Source organism: Carettochelys insculpta, chromosome 19 (genome assembly GCF_033958435.1).
Source record: "Carettochelys insculpta isolate YL-2023 chromosome 19, ASM3395843v1, whole genome shotgun sequence".
In the NCBI taxonomy this organism is placed as follows: domain Eukaryota; kingdom Metazoa; phylum Chordata; order Testudines; family Carettochelyidae; genus Carettochelys; species Carettochelys insculpta.
Window position 1 is genome coordinate 6,504,300 of NC_134155.1, and position 22,067 is coordinate 6,526,366.

At 39.3% G+C, this 22,067-nt stretch overlaps 1 protein-coding gene across 1 annotated transcript in view; it reads left to right on the plus strand.

The window, feature by feature from the left end:
• The window catches only part of BRIP1 (BRCA1 interacting DNA helicase 1), a 140,576-nt gene that overhangs the window by 58,977 nt on the left and 59,532 nt on the right, over positions 1–22,067 (plus strand). The gene's annotated exons all lie outside the window — the stretch shown is intronic.

The following is a 22,067-nucleotide window of genomic DNA, read 5'->3' on the forward strand; positions in this document are numbered from 1 at the left end:
ACTGGATTAATAAAAGAACACATATAGTTACACATTTTATTATTCAGCTCATCAAGCTTGAATTGTTCTTTAACTTTTCTTGTATCATATTTTCTGGTAAAAGGAGACTATAGTATTCCACTAAAAATGCTTTCTCCTGTGCTATGCTTGCACAGAAAGTATACTGTTGGTCTAACAAAACATTGAGAACGTATTAATCTGTGACTGGAAACATACATACACATTTAAAATATTTCAAACATATGTTAGATTTTAACAGAGAGAAAGCCGTGCTAGTCTATACACTATCAAAACAAAAAGCAGTCAAGTAGCACTTTAAAGACTAGCAAAATAGTTTATTAGGTGAGCTTTCGTGGGACAGACCCACTTCTTCAGGCCATACCCAGACCAGAACAGACTCAATATTTAAGACAATATTAAATATTGAGTCTGTTCTGGTCTGGGTATGGCCTGAAGAAGTGGGTCTGTCCCACGAAAGCTCACCTAATAAACTATTTTGCTAGTCTTTAAAGTGCTACTTGACTGCTTTTTGTTTTGATTGTTAGATTTTAGTGTTTGGTCAGTTGTGAACAATGGGAAGTGGAGATTTCACTATATGTTGTTTGGCATACAACTTATATATTATAATGAAAAATTAAATTCAAATATACTTGTCAACTTTGCCTTTTTTTCCAGTTATGATTTCATAAATTCTAGATGTTCATGCTTCAAGCAGGAAGAGCTCTTTTTGAATGAAGCCCCAATGAAGCAGTTATAGGAAAAATTTAGCAACGTCTATGGCACGAGTACAATGACCTCATTCCTCCTGCTCCATAAGAGTGGCACCCTTTTGTACTAAAAAATAGTACCTTTCACAGCATTTAAACACATACATATATTCAAAAATACAATTTCAACCATAATGGCACTGAGTGTGTCAACTTGACGCTAAGCTGTAAATGAAAATCCAACTCCCTGAATCCGAAAGAAAAAGGAGATGATGTTCAGCAAACCAGGGCAGATCCCATTCTGTTTGATCAGTGGAGCAGTTATTTCAAGATTGTGGCTCCCTGCATGTCCTCATTGAGAAACACCTTACTTGCAATCCATCACAGTTAATTTATAGTAACTTTTCTCTGAACTGTTGGAATGGAGCACGAAGACAGGGGAGGGTTCATAACATAGCCAAGACCCTTGTGGATATAACAGCACCCTGGATTGTGCCCAGAAACCAAATGGGTGGGAAGCTGCATTCTATGCTAGTTAAAGTGCGAGTGCTCTTCAAGAGCACATAGAGCTTGTTTCAGGAATCTATCTGAAAACCACGAATGTGTTGATTTATTGATACCCTAAATAGCAACATCTATTCCATCAGCATCATTGCTACCTTATCCAGGTTCATCTTCAGTCCTCTACCTCTCATCCAAGCTCCAGAGGAAATACACTGTCATTAGATTGAAGGCAAATAGCCTAAATTGTTTTGCAGTTACCCATCCTCCCTTTGCTCATGTGCTTTTAGAAATTTAATTACGTCGCTAAAGGATGAAAAGGAAGACAACAGAGCCTTCTGGGCAGATGTGCAATTGCCCAATACCTCCCTCTTAAAGGAAAGAATGGAAATGGAATTGCTCATGTGCAGCTTCCATTTATTTTCTGTTAGCATCTGCAGGTACAATATTTCCATGGTAGTATCAAAGGTTGATGAAAGATTTACAATGCATGGACACCTGTGATTTAATTATTAATCAAGAACAGCTCCCTATTTGCCCCAAATTATGGTTTAGGATCAAAAGTGTATGAGAAGTCTTGTTTTATCTGGCTCATGTACCAATTGTTCAGTAAGATCCTCTAAAAAGGAAAATATGAAATGTGACATCTAAGGTTAGTGTATATCTGTATGCTGATTGTCTAATATACAAGACCCATAAGCAGTTGTATTGAAAAATTCCCACGATTTCTTATAGCAGAAACAATTGTCCTCCTGAATATAAAATTTCATTCTGAACATAATAGTAAACACTCAGAGCTTATACTCTTCATAGCCTTTCAACTGTGAAGGAGAGGGATGTGGCGGGGGGAGGATACAGAATATACATTCCATCTGCTATATTTCTTGTTACAGTTGATCTATGGTCCTATATAAGTAATTAACATAAGTGAGTCCAGGTCACACTCTCATGAGGATTTATAGGCAGGCAATTTTAAAGCTAAAACATATGGGGGTTTGAGTTTTCTTAAATACATTTTTTTATTTAAAAGTTCAAAGGATTTTGTGGAGTCAAGTGATGTATATTAGCTCATGTATATATCTTGTTCTACTTTTGTCTTCTTTTGCTCTTCCCCATTACTGTGTTATATTCACTCACTGTATCTTGTTTTCAGTTAGATGGTAGATTTGAGGCAGGAACCATGTCTAGCTGTGTGTTTGTACAGTGTCTAGCACAGTGAAACCCCATTCATGATCATGGCCTTTGAGCATTACTTTTAATTATATTTAAGTATACATACTAAGAATATACAGCATATAAAACGTTACTTTTTAATATAAAATTTAGAGAGATGCTGAAATAGTTAATACTGATTACATATGAAACATCAATAGATACCTACTTAGAGATTTAAAATTTTCTATGTAAAATAGCTTTGTCTGAGGGAAGGAACTGATTGGCTGGTAAGTAAATTCAGCTTCTGTATATTTCAATAGACCACCATAAGTTTGAACTTGTTAGCTACAGAACTTTTTATCAATATGCTCACAAAAAGAAAGGAAAATTAGTGTGGGCAGGGGCTGGAAAGGGAATGGCACATAATTTTCCTTTATGTAATGTATTTAGAGAACAATTACTGAATTTAAAGCACTTTAATAAAGTATGTCCGTACAGCAGTGTGAGCCTAGAGTTAGTGGGATTCAAGTCAGCTGACCTGTGTCAGAGAACTCTGGGCTTGAGCATCTACGTGCATTTTAACCCTAGGTTAAGGATATTCTGACTCATGCTGAAATCAAGGACTCTGGTGTCCACACTGCAGTGCACAGACCAGAGTCAAAGTAACACTGTCACAGAGCTTCTAGTGTTCCCTTCTACTTCACTCTTCACACTGTCACTACAGATGTGGAAAAACTCTGCTGCCCAACTGTTTCCAAACTGTGACAGTATTATTGATTGGACTTAGGTGCTATAAAGAGCAGACAAACTGGACAATCAGCTCTCTTGGTAACTGTCGCAAGAGATTGCAGGTAGAGAAGGCTTTATACTACATTGGGAGGCTTTGCAGAAGTTTGGAGGTTGGCTCCCGCTCTCTGCCCTGGGAGGACAGGCACAAGATACAGAGAATGGAATGGGACCAACTGGCTGCTCTGTAGGGAGGGTGAAGAGGGTGGACAGCTGAGCTCGTGACCCAGCATGTCTGGGAAGGGATGCCTCCCAAATGCTGGTGGCTGGGAGCCAGCTCCTGCCTGTCAAGCTCTACACAGCAGCAAAGGAGGAGCCAAAGCTAATGCCATGAGAGCCCATGAGGAAGTTTCGAGGCTGGCTCCCACTTGCCATCCTGGCCTTGCACACTTCTTGGGCACCCCTGCACATGCAGCCTTGAGAGGCAGGGCTGGGGCAGTGGTGAGAAAGTAGACTATGGATCTATAGGGAGGGCGAGTGGAGTGGCTGCCCTGCAACAATGGGGAGTGGCCAGTATGTTGTGGGTCCTCCCTTCCCTGGCCAGACTGAGCTGGGAGTTCTGCTACTCCCTTCCCTGCAGAATAGCCACTCTGACCTTTTGTACCTGAGCACCTTCTGCCCTCTATGGGGCTGTGTGTGCAAGGTTGTCTGGGTTGCATGCACTATTAGGGTGGCAAGTGGTAGTCAGCCCCAAAACCTCCCTCCAGCCTCTCGCAGCTGTGGATCCAGCTCCTTCTTGTTGTGGGGGAAGTTTTGGAGCTGGCTGCCTGGGTCCTGCTGTCCACACAGCAGAGGAAGGTAGGGAAAGCCCAGAAGCAAGGCCTAAGAATGAGTGGCACCAACCAACTGCCCTCCAAGGAAGGAGAGAAGCAGAAGTCCTGACTCAGCATGGCCAGAAGATTAGGTTTGAGACTGGGTTTTCATTGCTGTGTAGACATACTCTTAGAGCTCTTTCGGAGCCTTAAGCTGACAGGTTTCCTTCCTGCAAGAGACAAACATTGACATTTGTGATCCACGCCTCACACTCACTTCAATTTTGTCTGTTCTTTTCAATGTCAGAGAATTGCTGCCATTTTCAGTCTGAATTTTAAATTCTTCAGAACTTCTCTTTGAATTTTTGCAGAAGTTGAATTTTTTATCAAGGCAACTTCTACATCAGGTCTGGTTCTTCATATCTGTGCAGCTGTGAAATATTCCTATAGTTCTGCTCTTTCTACATGGGGTAAGTTAAATATAATATGAACAGAGATAAAGCAGTAGCAGGGAGGTGTGATTCTTTTTACCCTATTTTAATAGTATTTCAGTAAATAAAATGCCCTTTTTTAGTACAACTACTATTTAGAAAAAAACAAATGCCAGATTAATATTGCAGTCTAGTGAAACATACGTATAAGATGGAAACAGTGCATCTCACACAGAAAATTATCTCCTAGCTTCATGTCTTATTCTTACATCTTAAACGTACAATAATGTACAAACACAATCCTTTCACTTGTATTTTGAAAGTATTTTTAAATTAGGATACATTTTACATTTATTAAAATGAAAATGTAGACAGTTTTTGAAGGCTAATACATTACTGGGAAACAAACTGATATTGTGCAACAAAAATGCATTTATGTTAAAATCAGTAGCAACTCTACCAAAAACACTCTATAAAAGAGAATATCAGAAAGTGAAAAGATTACTCAGAAATCTAAGATGCTTTTAAACAAGATTAAGATAAGGGCCATTAGGGTTCATGTCGCCGACCTGTCTGCATTAAGATATATCTTGCCTGGTGCCTGCATCTGAGATGATTCATTCAATATGTGTCATATCAAAGTCAAAGTATCCAGCAAGGAGAAGAATGCTAATACTTATAAATTTTAGTGATGATCCATCATGGTGAGTTAACTGACCTTTCTTTGGGAGCTGTTTACAATAGATTGTAATATTTTAGTCCTGTCTATGAGCCCTTGTTGATTTCCCTTGAATGTTGATTCATTAAAATGATTAAAAATAAAACAGTTGTTCTAAATGTTTCGAGTTTCAGTTTACAAGTTTCACCAATATGAAGAAAATTATTAGACAATTATGCATGGTATATAGCTTTTGTTTTTCTCTCTGATTTTCTTCACCTTTCAAAAGGCAAATGTCTTCCACTGATTCAGACTCTAATCATATTTCCTCTGCATGTGATGTTCAGAACCTTTTCCAATATGTTTTAACTTTTCAGTTGGTCTGGCAAAGTTCTGCTTGACAGTTGTGGGGTGATGGTATGTACTGTACAGTACATGGTACCAAATTGCTGTTTATACTGTGTGTTGAAGAGATTTCCGTGACATCATAATTTCCAATCTAAAATTATATAAAATAGTTTTGAGGGTTTTTTTCTTGAGAGTCTCTTAGAGATTGTTGAACTTGTTTCAGGCCTTAAAACGAGTTTATCTAAAGCCTGTATTGAAATTACACCCATAATTCTGCCTTTAAATTGTAATTTTCACAGCTGTGTGTTGTAATACGTAACTGAAAGTTGTTTGAGGTTCAGTCTGTAACTGTTGTCATACTGAATCATTTTGGTCTGACAGATCAATAGCAAAAGTGGTAGTCATTATGACACAAATAGAATAAAAAAAAAAATCTGAAAATCCAGCTATCCTTTATCCTACTTTCACAAGTGTCCCTTCAGCCATATATAATTTCCAGCAATTGATCCAATTTTTGTTCTGGGGTGGTTTTGTAATGGAAAAAAAATGTAGAAGGCTTTCAACTTGATTGTGTTTTTCTAAACAATTTATATGTTTGTCAGCTGTGCTACACAGTTGTTATGGAGTTGTCTGGAGGTCCAGATCTCCTACTATATAATTTACTGACTCAGTATAATTTGAAAAATAATTTTACTTTCTCCATACTAACAATTACAATATAAAGACAAAACAAACAAAAAAAAAGTCCATAACCTCCATTAGACAGATCTTTGAGCTAAGCTTGGCCATATATATCCTATAGAAGTTTCTCACCATATCTTAATTTTAAAGGCACAGTCCTGTCCCTGCTGGAGTTTGCCTGACTCTTCACCAGGCATTTCAATAGGGAAAACATAAAAGGGAAATGCATCAGAATAATTGTCAATATTTACAGTAGGTAAATGGAGGAATAGGGAAAGTAATTAATGCTACTTCTAGGGTACAAGTAACTGTTGAACTCTGGTTCCATCATGGAGAAGCATAGAAAGTTACCCAGTTATGACCCCAGCTTGGTCCTCGAAATAGTAATTCCCTTAGTCAGGGGGATTTAATAAACAAACTTTTAGGCCACTATCACAGATGGAAATGAATTTGAGACCAAAAATATAGCTACCTGCAATCCGTAGGATGTGTGGATTTTTCTGAAAGTTCACATCACCTTAGGTTCCAAATGTAATTTTTAGGCACAGTATTTGGAATTTGTACAGTGAGAAAGGTAATAGATACAATAATTGTCTGAAAATGCATCCATTCCCTTATAGGTAGTTCTTTTAATAAGGTTTACAGATGTACAACTCACCAGTATTCCACAAAACTGATTTATTAATTTGTTGAAAAGAAGTTTTAACAAGGAGTCAATATTTGTCTACAACAAGGTTTTTAATAGTCAATTTCCTGAGTCTTGACTTATTATCTGATCGATTATTTAAAAGAGGATTTTTGTTAAAACTTGTTCTGAATTCTATTCTATTCTTTTTGTGGCTTATTGTAAAACAAAATGATCTTAAAAACAGAATCAAGGTGCAACAATGTCTTCACTGCACATATTGGTCTTGAATCTTGATTTAAATGTATGATATTGCTTGTTGACACAGTACATTTTAAGATGAAACTTTCCTTTGTGAAGAAATGGAGATCTTAGTGGTTGATCAGCACAAAAGTCTGTCATGGTATCTGTTATCACAGGCTTTCTTTGAATTGCTGTAATTCGGTAGAAATGTGTACAGGATCTAGAGAGAGGAATATATCTACAGTGTCCTCAGTTATAGACCACTGATGCATATCTCGTAGCTTAACTGTGGACAGTACCTTCCTGTCAGAAGACATTCACCCCCAACGCCCACCAGCAGATAAAGTATGAAAGAATTTAGGAAAAAGCGTTGGCTCACAAAGTGGTGGTTGTATTCACTTGCATGAAAACAGGTATCTAATAGGATACTAATGGGAATAATCAGAGTCAAGTTTTGGAAGAAAAGATTTTAAAAATCTTAGTTGATACTGTCAGGCCGGCCAGCTATCCATAATGAAAGCTTCTACTGAAGTCGAAAATTATAAACCAAATATTTCTCTTCTGGGACAAATTCAATTCAAATATGAAACTTAAAAAATTGCTTTTCTTGTGCAGCTGGGAGAGTGAAATTGGTTCAGTACTTTGTCATTGGGTATTTATGCAGTCCTACTCTCTCGGTTGTTTAAGTGCAAAAACTTTCACTGTTGAGAGGTAGAGGTTGTACAACTTGAAATAATGTGTTAAGAAAAAAAATTTCTGCTGCTTTTGCTGTCAGCATTTAGTGTTTTACAGCCTACTGAGAAACATTTGCATATACAGAAAAAATTGTTTGCCTTGTGGCTATCAAGTTTTGACTAAATGGCACTGGAAAGATGTCTTTCTCTCTGATGCCAGAGTCCAGACTTGGATAATTTTTTATGTTCAGTACATACTTTCCTTTGTTACCTTTTGCACCTTTGAGTCTGCATAGATGATAACTCCAGGGGTGCTGTGGGATTGGAACACCCATAGGAAAAAGAACTGTGGTTGCTGAGTAATCATTGTGTGCCTCCATCAGCTTCGCCCTCCCACCCCCCATGCACACTGTCTGCTGCCCACACTGGCAGGCCCTGACCTCTGCTCTATCACCTGATATTGACCACAATCAGCTCTTATGTGGTATTCAAGACTGGGGAGGACAGAGGATGCAGTGTGCTCAGGGGAGGAGGCAGAACTGGATGGGAAGGTGTGGGGCAGGAATAGATGAGGCAGGAGTGGGACCTTGGACAGATCTGGGATTTGAGTACCCCTTGGCACTTTTCAGTGTGTCTGCCTGTTGTCTGATGCATGAACCATTTCCGCAAAGGTACTTCTTGCAGTCAGTGCTGATTTCAAAATAGTGAGCACAATTTAAACTGTTTTCTCTTTCTAGTCATTACATTATAAGGGCGATGTTCCCTGTGAAACCAGTACATCAGGAGTTTGGAACTAATAGTTGGGATAAGTATCTCATTCTGATGGTATATCATACTTTATTTGAGACCTCCAGATTTATAGAGAATAGTGATAGTTTGTGTTTTTGAGACCATAACGTTGTCATGGTAACATGATATAACAGAATTGAATAGTTTCATAATTCCAATAAACTTTACAAAACCATCTTGATTATTGTATACCCATTCTAATCAGATTTGGGGTGGTATCTCATTGAGGTTCACTTGAAACAGACTACAGAAGTAATTCTATGTTTACTTTAATATTACAGGACCATAAATCTGTAGCTCAAAACCAAGGACCTTTTTAGCTTGTTCTATTCTTTTGGTTGAATAAATCATTTTTTTCCTCCCATTTGCTGCTTTCTCTATGGCTGTGTCTATACTACCACCCTTCTTTGAAGGAAGGATGGTGATTAGGGTGTTGGGAGTTTACTAATGAAGTGCTGCACTGCAAAGCAAATTCCCCCGCAACGCTTCGAAGTACCAGCTCACGTCGGTGCTTTTTTGAGGCGTAAAGGGACTTCGAAGTTGCCGCGGTGGGTAGTTTGCTTAATGAAATGCTGCATATGCAGCGCAGCACTTCATTAGTAAACTGTCAACAGCCTAATTACCATCCTTCCTTTGAAGGAGTGTGGTAGTGTAGAAAAGCCCTATAAATACTGAATGTGTTACAAATTTTTGAAGTTTTTAATGTTTTCTATGACCTGATCTTGCAAACAGTGGATAAGTAGTATTCGCGGAAATGGTGATTTTTCATATCTTGCCAGAAGTATTGATTGGTTAAAATGATAAACATTGCTTTAGTTCACCAGCCCTATCTCTTGTAATCCTAACTTATTTAAAACTTGATATTGCTCATTTACTTATAACTTCTGCATCTGTGTAACTTTCATTAAGTGCGTGGAATAAATGGTCCCAGGGCACTTTTAACTGAACCTTTCATCTCTTGATAACTAATCTCAATCCAAGTTTCACGGTGACCAACTTAACCATTGGGTGCTAAGCAGCTGTCTTGTGTGAAATAAATTAATCTCAGTCCAGTCACTAGAAAACATATCCCCATAATTTTAACTGACACCACTCTGTGCTCTAGCCTTGGCAGAGGCAGATTGTTTGGGATAGACTGGTCTGTATTTCACAGAGGTCAGGGTTGTGACATCAATAGGATAGTGTGGGGAGAAGACGGCGTTGTTGATCTCTCTATTGCATTTGCTGTGTGCATAGTGGACTTCATGTATATTTTATCTGGCATTTATACAGGTACTTATTTTGCTTTAAAGGAAATACCAAATTTAATTTTTCAGGTATGCCTTTACATGATAGATTGTCAGAATCTCTGAATTCAGATTTTGGCCTTAAGTCCTTTAGAAATCATCCCATTATGTCTGTCAGAGCTCATCATTGTCCTGTTTCCTGAGAACTGCAAAAAGTGGGTGGTGATTAAGGCCTTACCAAATTCACAGCCATGAAAAATGCATCACAGACTGTGAACTCTGGTCTTTTATGTGCTTTTACCCTCTACAATACAGACTTCATGGGAAAAAATGTTTCTCCACCTGGGGTTCCTGACCCAATAGGGACTCTCAGAGAGGTTACAATATTGCCTCCCTTATTTCTGTGCTGTCTTCAGATCTGGGTGGGTGGCAGATATTGTCCAGGCACCCACCTCTGACAGCAGCAGTGCAGAAGTAAGGATGGCAATACCATACCATGCCACCCTTACATCTGTGCTGGACAGCTAATGTGTGGTGCCTGTAGACTGAGGGCCTGGCTTTGCATGCAGCATCCTAGAGGTAGAGGCGGAAGTATCGGTCATTAAATTCTTGGCAGCAGTACACGCCCCTGACAGACATCTTTGGAGATGTTAACTAGTTTTATTACGTGAGGGAATGATGGCTGAAAGAATGGAGCTATTCCCTGCCACTTCCAAAAAAGAGCAGGAGACTCTTTAGATTCAATTTAAGCTGTCACTGGTGAGAAGTAGAAATGACCTGAATTTAACCTCGGACAATGTTGCACTCCTCCAGTGTAGCTCTGCAGAATCTGATGAAAAAGTCTTGAGTGTGCTTGTCCAGAGTTGTAAATATGCTACCAACTACGTCATCCCTGTGTACTACAGACAAATTGAGAATACAGTTTTGGTATTTGTTCTGAATGTCTGTCTCTTCCTTGTTGATAGGTTTGTAGTAGAAATAACTTTTTGAGGGACTCAGCAGTTGGAGTGATGGACAGATTGGAAGGAGAATGATAAATCTTCAGTTTCTTCTGAACTGTATCTATTAACACAATGGAAAGGTGTTGACTAGATTTCCATCAGAGGCACTGCCCTCAACCAACTGTTGTAGACATAGTTCTTGTAAAGGAGTCTACCAAACCTGCCTTGTTTTCTTCCTGACTCTGACAAAAAGAAGATAAAAACCTTCTGACAGCTTCTACTTATTTAATGAATTACCTCAATAAATTTACAAAAGATGGTAGTCTGTTTCGCTAGGCCTATTAAAAGCATTAAGATTTGAGCAATCGCTGTTAAAATGAGTAAATGGCAATATTACAAAGTTAAACAAATGCCAAAAAACATTTTCCAGAGTACTGGGATTGTAACAATACCATTAATGAGGGCAAAGAGGTTTTAATGCAATTTGCACATTCTTAAGTTTCAAAAAGAGGTTTTGAGTTAGTACATTATTAATGTGCCAAACATCTGGAACTGTGTAAGAGCCATAGACATTGAGCAAGTGCAGAGTTTCCCAATAGGTCTGATGCTGACTGATTTCCTCCCTAGCGAGATGCTTGTTTTAAGAAGTTTAAGACAGTAAAATGACAATATCCAGATAAGAGATAAGCATTCCACAGTGTGTCTTTGTGAGATGTAAGGAAATAAATGAGAAATCATTAAGTTTGTGGAGTCAGAAGGTGACTTTTGGAATTAAAGATGAAAATTAGATAAATTCACACCTCATGTCATTGTACTTGCTGTCACATTAGAACTTTCAAGTTATGTATGGGGACCTGATAATTACTTACTGTAATTATGGATAATTTAGGTTGGATTACATGCTGGATGGTGTTTTCCTTTTGCATTTTAAGAGAAAACAATGTCTTTCCTCTTCCTGTGCAACATCTTGTTTGCTGATGTTTAGTCATTAAACATTTCTGCGGGCAATCATGCAAACTCTAAAGAATGCAGATGACTCCACTTATGTTAGTAGTGCCAGTGACTTAAGTGGGAGTATTTGAATGTATAACTTTATTCACATCATTTAAATGTTGCAGGTTGGGATACCTTTGTTTGCACCAAGCATGTTATATTACAGAATATTTTACCTTGTAGGCTGTTTATGGAAATGCTGGGGGAAAGTTTTATGTATAATTTTCACTAGTCTGTATATTTTGTTGACTGAAGAACATTAGGCATTGGCATAGAAAACTATCGAGTGGAATGAGAGCTAGGTATGCTTCTAAATAGGCTGGTATGCGACAGATATGCTTATAAATAAATGCTGGTGCTCACTTTCTACATAGCTTTTGCTCATTATGCTGGAATGCAGGGGGTTCTCTTCCTGTATAAGTATAGCCGTAATTTGTTTGAGCCAAACAGCTGCAATTTCATTAAGTACAAAATAAAAAAAAATATATCTATATTTTTAGTGAAGGCTGTTGGGAACCACTATGCTATCATATTTGCTAATCCAAATTCTGTATAAATATCTAAACAAAATCAGAGAGATATTGGAAGAGTGAGTAAACGGCATATAGAAAATTCCATGCGTCAGTTGGCCAGCGCTAAAGAGACAATCCAGTGGATTTTTTCCAGTATTTTAGAGTGCTTGTTAGGTGATCACTTTCTGGTCAAGACTGATAGAAAAGGAGGGCCAGTTGCCAATTTCTAATGCTGTGTCTTTTGCCTTAGAAATATATATATAATGTAATTAAATATTGTAATATTATATTATAACATAATTGAAATATAATTAAATTAGTAAAGAGTATTTAATTTGATACTTTATGCCTGGTGCAAGAGGTGTTGTTTTAAGGACAAAAAAGGGGACCATAGCAGCCAGATTTATAGTGACTAAATCTGCACTTGTGCCTAATGTAGACATGGAATTTGTTGATAGGTGTCCATTGTTTTTCAAGAGTACTTACTGGTGAATTCCTCTGATCTTTAGCTCAGCTTCTACTTTTTCCATACATGGTTAAATGCCTATAAATCATATTAAGGGCCCTATCAAATTAACATCCATGCAAAACTCATTACAGACTATGAAATCTGGCGTCATCTACTGAAATTTGGCCTTTTGTGTGTGTTTACTCTGTACTATACAGATTTCATGCAGGGACCAATGTTTCTCAGACTGGGACTCCTGACCTGAAAAAGAGTTGCAGGGTTATTTTAGAATGCTCAAGGTGTACTTCTGCATTGGCTTCAGAGCTGGGCAACTGGAGAGCAGTGGTTGTAATGTTGGCCAGGTTCTCAGCTCTGAAGGCAGCACCCTGCCAGCAGCAGTGCAGAAGTAAGGGTGGAAATACCATACTCTTCTACTGCTGATTTCGGAAGTGGGTGGCCAGAGGTTGGTGGCTGCTGACTAAGGGTCCAGCTCTGCCAGTAGCAGCACAGGAATAAGGGATGCAGTGCCATACCATGCTGTCCTTACTTCTATGCTGCTGCTGGTGGTAGCCCTAACTTTAGAGCTTGGCTCCTGGCCAGCCGAGACGTACAGCTGCCCAGCTCTGAAGGTAATGCTGCTGCCAGCAGCAGCACAGAAGTAAGGATAGCAGTACCACAATCCACATAAAATAATCTTGCAACACCCCTGCACCCCAGCTCCTTTTTTTGGTCAAGATCCCTACGATTACAATACTGAAATTTCAGATTTAAACACCTGAAATGAAATTTACCATTTTAAAATCCGATAACCAGTGAATAGTCCAAAATGCACCATGAATTTGCTAGGACCCTACTCATAAATTGCATCTTTACTTTCACTGTTTTTAGCCTCATGTTTTTCCTCATTTAACAGTTTCAAGGCTCTGTAATATAACTAACTTGCTTGAGGGCATTCAACTCAATTCATGGAACAATTTTCAGACTTACTGTGTAACATTAGCTGACATAATTCTGCAAGATAGGGTAGCCATTACACATCTTATTGTGATTCCTGAAATTTAAAAACATCTGCAGTTTCAACTTTTTCTGTTTTGCTTGGATGTAGTTGAACAATATGGTGATAAAGTGTTTCAGTTAGTCATCTGCAACATCTAAAATAAGGGGATGGTAGGAGTTACACCCTCAACCATCCTTTAAAATTAGCACCTGAGGTGGGGGTGGGGAGAGCAAATCTGAGTGATATTAAATCCAGTATGCAGGACGGGAGGCAGGAATTGGTGCTTCCATGGACACAGCTGAATTAGACCCTAGGTCTTCTGTAACCTGAAATACAATCTCTGTCCTCAAATAGTCTCTTGTAAGCCCCCTACTTTAATGCCATCAACTCATTCAAGTCATTCCACCAATCTTCAATTTAGGAAGGAACTGACAGTTCACATTCCTGTACGATCAATTTCTGTACCATCCAAGAGGCCCACAGCAACCATATTTCCTTTGTTTCAGAAAGGCAAAACAAGTTCAGAATAGCATTTCAAATGAATAACTGAAATGCTGTTAAGTACATAGCCAAAAAATAACTTTAATTTTTAAAAGCTGATATCTGTTTTCTTGCACAGAATAGTTATTTCTTCACTTGCCTCAGATCATTTTTTAATCTGTCAAGTTGGTTTCTTTGCTTGGTTGGTTACTACTAATGGCTAGTACAGGTTTTGACCATCCAGGTTTCATACTGAGAAAGCAGTTGCAAAAAAGTGACCCTAATCCATTGGTTGATATCCAGTATTTTATTTAAACCATTTCCTGTCAATCCTGAAGAAAAATACCTCTTGAAAAATTTTCAGCAGAAAATCAGGGTAAGTTTTCATTAAACAGGGACTCTAAAGGTAGGCTGCATTATCCAAAATCACAAGTGGCTCATTGCTGACTGTGATGGTAGTGGAGAGCATCACATCAATTTGTCCTTATTGAAATAGGTCACACTTCTGGAGTACCCTGGCACCATGCACACTGACAGTATATCTGATGTAGATGGCCATGAATATGCCTCAGTGATCTGCAAAGGCCTGAATAATGTCCTTGCTTGAAGTGGTTGGAATATGGAGGTTATATGCATACCATGAGTCACACTAGCACATGTTGGGAAGCACAGCCACTCAAACCCACAATTATTTCATAGATATTTCAATTTTTTATAACCGTGGGAGACAACACAACATTAACTGCTTTGGAAATCTCCATGACCACTCTGCCAAGTGTGAATTTCCTACCCCTGAACAGATTGTTACTAAATATGCAGCAGCCTGTCCCCTTTACCTTACCAAGCCTTCTCTCCCGCCCCCTTTCTTGATTTACTGGACACCACCTTACTGCCTTTCTCCTTTTCTTTATTACTTCAGTCTTTGACTCATACTTCTTTCTGGATCCTTGCCTACTGGATGAGTCTAAGGCCTGGTTTACACTAGGGGTCGAAGTCGATCCCAGAGACGCAGTTCTAGCCATGCCATTAGCATAGCTAGAATTGACGTATCAGGCTCAACTTTGTTCCCTGGCGTGGATCAGGGATTTTCGGGCTCGAACTGACATCCCTTACTCCACGCATCAGCGTGGAGTACCAAGGTCGATGACCGAGCCCAGAGAGAGATTTTGCCTCATCTTCACATGTGGCAAAATTGATGCCCAGAAGATCGATCGTGGTGCACTGACCCCTCCTACCCCTGCATAAGTACAAATGTACCTTCTATCTTGCTGTTTTTGTTCTCAGTAACGTCTCCCAGATACAGCCTTTCCTGTCCATCCACATAGCCAATACTGTTGTCCAGGCTCTCAACATCTTGATTACAGCATTATTCTTTTCTCCAGACTTGACAAATTCAATCTTATCTTGTCCATATCCATTCAAATGCTGCTGCGTTACTTTGACGGTGCCACTGCTCCCTTTGTGTCATTCCTCTAGTTCCCCTATCTATGCCATATCAAACATATGTCATTTCAACACTGTTCACATCCTTTGTCCCCCTAACTTACCATCTTGAATTCAGTATTGTGACGTTGACTCCTGTTTCTGGTCAGCTTATAATATCAGTCTCCTTTGTCAACTGGTTAAATTTTCAACAAACATCTTTGTTTTTAAAACCCATGCTGTTCTTTGTGCATAAGGGAGTTCCCCTTAAACAACTGTAAAGCTACCTCATTAACCTCTTTCAGATTCTTTCTTAAAACTCTCTCCTTTGCCTTGATGTGTGAGAAACTCGACAAGGATTGGGCCACTGGCTTACTTAGATCTTTGCATAACATGCTGACCAAACCTGTCTTCTTGTTTCCCTGTAGCATCCATCAGTTTGTCTTTATCCATCTGTTTTATTTTATGCTGAGATGGTAAGGGCAGGGAATTTTTGTTTTGTTTTGTTTGCACAGCATCTACCACTCTGGGGTTTTGGTCCACCACTGAGGCTGCAGGTTCTACAATAATAAAGCCAGAGTTTGGGCTTGAGAGAGACAGTCAGCACTAAAAAGTCAGCATTAGACAACAGTTGCTATGTAATGATAAGAGCATCTAACACACTAGGGCTACGTCTACACGTGAAGCCTACATCGAAGTAGCCTATTTCGATGTCTACACGCCAAAGTAGCACACATCGAAATAAGGGTGCCAGGAACAGCTGCAGACAGGGTCACAGGGCAGACTCAACAGCAAGCCGCTCCCTTAAAGGGCCCCTCCCAGACACAGTTGCACTAAACAACACAAGATCCACAGAGCCGACAACTGGTTGCAGACCCTGTGCATGCAGCATGGATCCCCAGCTGCAGCAGCAGCAGCCAGAAGCCCTGGGCTAAGGGCTACTGCACACGGTGACCATAGAGCCCCGCAGGGGCTGGAGAGAGAGCATCTCTCAACTCCTCAGCTGATGGCCGCCATGGCGGACCCCGCTATTTCGAAGTTGCAGGACACACAACGACTACACGGTCCCTACTTCGACGTTGAACGTCGAAGTAGGGCGCTATTCCCATCCCCTCATGGGGTTAGCGGCTTCAACGTCTCACCACCTAATGTCGATGTTAACATCGAAATAGCACCCAACACGTGTAGCCGTGACGGGCGCTATTTCGAAGTTAGTGCTGCTACTTCGAAGTAGCGTGCACGTGTAGACATGGCTTAGGGGAATTACTGTGGTGACTGTGTGATAACTATTTCATTAACCCAGCAAAAGGAGATTTACATTTTCCTGTCTACCATCTAAATTTTAGATGGTTCAGTCTAAAATACATTCTTTTGTAGTTTAATTCTCATCATATAAGGGTAAAGATTTTATTTGATTTTGTAAATTATTTTGAAAAGAAGTGTAAGGTCACTTTTAACTCTTTTTCCCTTATTAGAACAGACTTGTAATAAGGTAGGAGGATATCTGCATGTGAGCGCCACTCTCCTTATACAGCTGTCTGTTGCAACAGTTCTTCTCATAGATAATCTATTTTACTTTAGTTGGGAACCCAGCAAAACCTCACTCTCAATGTTGAAGACACATTTTTATAATATCTTAAATGTTTCCTATTCTGGAGTTGATGCTACAATGAGAAGTGAGTGTATTTAGATTATGTATAATATATATGAGACTTACTAGTGGTCTATAAATATGATTTTATCCTTTACATTATTTAGTGTTTGAGGTCAGGTTATGCATTTAATTAGTCACTATTTTCTGTGGAAAAAAACTTATACAGTGTACTGTCATCTGTTAGAAAACTGGAGTGTGCAACTACTCCTGAAGATATGAAAATAAAAGCAGAGCCCTGATTATGGGGATGCCGTTGTAGTCCTGACATAATAAATATGCTCTGCGATTGGGCCGTTTACATGTGGGCCAGCTGCTAGAATTCTGCACAGTAGACACTGATAGCAGTTAAAATCTGTGTTTAATTTCATCATCTTCATCAACAACCATGGGCTCAGCACTCATTGGTGTCTGATGTCTCCCTTGCATAATGCCAATATGGTGCTGTTGGCTTTCAGGAGATTGAGGTGTGCTTTGGGTGCTACCCTATCCTCATGCTGTGAATGGTAGTGGGTTCTTTTTACAGCTTATTGAATGGTTACAATGATCAGCAGGGGCTTGCAATTTCTGAAGTGCCCTGTGATGGTTGCTTTTTACATGGGGCAGTTGTTTTCCAGCAACATCGGCACAGCACGTAAAGGAGAATTTGTAGTGACATTCAGTGACTGATTATTAGACACATGTCTCAAAAATTACATGCTATGCGGGTAGATTAACTTTTCCTCTGAATTTCATATGCTGCATAGCAATGTAGTTTAATATTTTATTGCACTGTTAGTTTCAATATCTTGACCATACAGCGTCAAGAAAATAAAGTAAAAATCCATTATTGATTCTCTCTTCTTGGTTCTGCCTTGTTAAATTGCAGCAAGCTGAATTGGAGCATCTTACATAACACTCAGTTGGATTACATTTTACTTGCATGTTGTTCTTACCATTTAAGCAGAATTTGCATGGGAAATTAGGGTTTGTCCAAGTCAAAATGCTGTACTCAAATATTGAATGTAAGAGTCTAAACAATAATTTGCAATCATTGTATTATTCAGTATTTTAACTGCAAAGGAAGCAGGAATAAAAACAAGAGTTAGTAATAAAGAACAGTGCAACCTAGGAACATTTCTTTGTTAAATAAAACTGCTGTATACATCTTGCCTCGGTTGTTTTGACCTTACCATTGTTCTGTACCACTGCAGCCTACAGAGTTCCCACTCCCTTTGGCATTTCTTAAAGGTTCACTGCCTGATGTGATTGAGATGTGAAAAATCAATGTACCACTAGACTGATCACAATCTTACGATGTTTATATTCCAACCCCTGTCTTTGAGGTTTGTTACTAATGCATTAATGAACAAAGGTAAGATGTCAGCTGAAGGAGATAAACTTGTAACGTAAAACAATTTATTGCGGTGTTGATAGTGACCTTGTAAATTTATGTAGGTTTCAGTGCGTCAGCACTCAGTCCAAAGGACTGGTGTTGCATCCTTCAAATGCAATTAATATTAATTTTCATCTTATGCACAGTCTCTAGTTTCTTATAACTCTATGCATCTCTGAGAGCCTAAGGCAGAGACAGAGGATTGCACTGGCACATAGACTAGACTGATTTTTCACCCCTTAGTATTTTTTCCAAGCCATGTTTGAGACCGAACAAAAAGGTTTTTACTGTTTCAGCCCATGCTATGCCATACATGGGGTGAAGGGAGACTCTCCAGTTATGTTAAACTATCACTAAAATATAGATATATAAAAAATACATACACACACATACACATTAAAAAAATCCTGATTTGTGTGTGACTGTAGTAAACCCCAACAATTTTAACGAAGAGTCTAAGGGGGCTTGTTACTTTCATGGACACAGTTCCCGCAAAAGAAAAGAGAAGACAGCCCTGAGAATACATATTTGAGCTGCACATTGTGCATCACCACATATAACAGCACGTAAAAAGTTATATATTTGGGTGTCCTGTTAATTTTTTTTTTTATTTTAATGTTATGTGAGTAGGCCTTTGAAATCCATGCGTAAAACTGAGCTGTGAATCTGGGGGGAAGTAGTTTATAATTACATTAAAATTTAGACGGTTATATAGCATATTCACTGCAAATTCACAAAATCTTTTTAAATTTGTTTAAATTGTTATATAAATATAAAGAGTGGCAAGAAAACAAATTTTTCATAATCAACACTTGTATAATTTTGATCATATTAACATGGTGTTTAAACTCAAAGGAAGGAAGTAATTCGACAGTTAATGACTATCCAGACTGATGCTGCCTTGGTTATGCTGACTGTATTCTAGTTCTTTTTGCTTGGTAGGCAAAAGGATAAAACATGGGCTTCTTTTTCTTCTCTGCTAATATATCGTATAGGAAAAGAATATTGGCTAGTGTTTCGATCAGGAGTTGGAGTTAAGGTTTCCTAGGTTTCTGGCTTTGCTGCTGGCTTACTGAGTGACCTTGGCCACTCTCAATCTCTCATGCTTCAGCTTCACCTGCTTGTAAAAGGACCCTATTGTGAGGCTTAACATTTGTGAACAGCTTGAAAATTCTTGCAGTGAAAGTCACAAGGAATGTTACAAAGTAAGGCAGTCAAGTAATTAAAAAAATGTCGTGATTAAAAACATTAGTCTTGATTAACCAAGTGAGTAATTTTGGTGTTAAACAATAATAGAATGCCATTTATGTAAATATTTTTGAATGTTTTCTGCATTTTCAAGGACATGCATTTCAGTGACAACACAGAATGCAAAGTATATTGTGTACTTTATTTTTGATTGCAAATATTTGCTCTGTTAAACATTTTTTTTTCAATTCACCTAATACAAGTACTAAAATGCCATCTCTATCATGAAAGATGAACTTCCAAATGCAGAATTATGCATAAAATAATTGTATTCAAAAATAAAACAGTGTAAAACTTTGGTGCCTAAAGTCCACTCAATCCTTCTTCTCGTTCAGCCAGTCACTCAAACAAATTTGTTTATATATACAGGAAATAATGTGGCCTACTTCATACTTAATGTCATCTAAAAATGAGAAAAGACATTCACCAAGGCACTTTTGTAGCAAACATTGCAAGGTATTTACATGCTAGATAGGCTAAACATTCATATGCCCCTTCATGTTTCAGCTACCATTTCATTGGACATGCTGATATGCATTACAAAAATAATGCGTTAATTACATTTGTGACTGAACTCCTTCCGGGGCTGGGAGAGGGGAGAGAATTGTGCATCTCCTGCTCTGTTTATCCACGTTCTGTCATATATTTCATGTTGTAACAGTCTTGGATGATAACTCAGTATCTGTTTTAAGAGCTTTCACTGCAGATGTTTCAAAACACAGATTGTGAGATTTCTAAAAATATCTACAGCGCTCGACCCAAGCTTTAAGAATCTGTAGTGCCTTCCAAAATCTGAGAGAATCCATGTGTGGAGCATGCATTCAAAAAATCTCAAAAGAACAGTACTCCAATGCAGAAACTACAGAACCTGAACCACCAAAAAAGAAAATCAGCCATCTACTGATGGCATCTGACTCAGATGACAGAAATGAACATGTATTGGTCTATACAGCTTTGAGTCATTTTCAGGGAGAATCATCATTAACATTAAGTCCTCTGGAAAGGTGGTCGAAGCATGAAGGGGTGTGTGAATCTTCAGCGTAGGAGAGGGAAACCCCCAGCCTCCAGTCCGAATCAGGACCACAGCACGTCTGGATGAAGACCCTGAGGTTCGGGGCTCCTGTCAATGACCTCTAACCTGCAGTGTTGTGGAGGGTGCAGAACCCCCAAGCCTCACGGTCCAGATCAGGCAACCCATGCTCTGGATACAGATTGTGGGCTCTTCTGGGGGCTGTGGGAAGTGGCTCTGGGCTCTGGCTCCGCTACTGGTTGCTGCTGTTCTCCCAAGTGGGGAGAACAGCAGTGGCCTACTACCGCTTCTGTGATTGGCTGGTAGAAATTCCAACTAATCAGAGCAGTGGAGGACAGTTCCTGGAGCAGGGGGGAGGAGGCAGCAGAGCTATATGCATCCAGGGGTGATGCAAAAGTAAGTGCACGCCTATTGCCCAGACTGCACATCCCCAGACAGCTCCTGCTCCTCCCTCCTACCCTGACTCCCCACCTCACGTGACCCTGCATCCCAAACCTTCCACCCCCTCAAGCTCAGATCCCCAACCCCCTCCACACCCCTTTCCTGCCCAGGCTCCCCACCCACACCCGGCTTCTGCTCCTACCTTCCTGACCCCTCCCTTAAGTCCTTAAATTATGTAATTTTCTTTAAATGACATCTTTACTTACCTATGTGCCTACAGCTTTCATCCAGAACACATCAAATAATCCATTGTCTATAGCCAAGCCCTAAGATGCAACCACACTTGCTCCAATCCCTCATATAGAGACAAACACAAGATCTCTATCAAGCATTCTTAAAACCATAATAACTATCTGGAGAAATGAGGAAACTGGTTTACCAAGAAATCACCTACTACAGGACAAACCCAACACAGAAAGCAACAGAATGCCACTGGCCATTACCTACAGTCCCTAGCTAGAACCTCGCCACATCAAGAATGTATAACCTATCTGAGATGATGGTGCCTCGCTCACACAGTTCCTTGGGAGCAAAGCCTATCCTCAGTTATAAACAGTCCCCTAACCTGAAACTAATATATACCACCCACTACACACCACACAACAGAAACACTAACCCAGGAACCAGTACATGTAACAAACCCCATTGCTAACTCTATCAATGTATTTACACCAGGAATACGATTATAAAACCTAACCACATCAACTATACGATCAGTGGCTTGTTCATTGCACATCTCCTAATGTGATATATGCCATCATGTACCAGCAATGTGTCTCTACCATGTACGTTGGACAAACCAGATTGTCTGTACACAAAAGAAAAAATGGACACCAGTCAGATGTCAAGAAAGATAACATTCAGAAACCAGTAGGAGAGCACTTCAGTTTTCCAGAAGACACAGTAACAGACTAAAAGGTTGTCATACTTGAGCACAAATACTTCAAAAATAG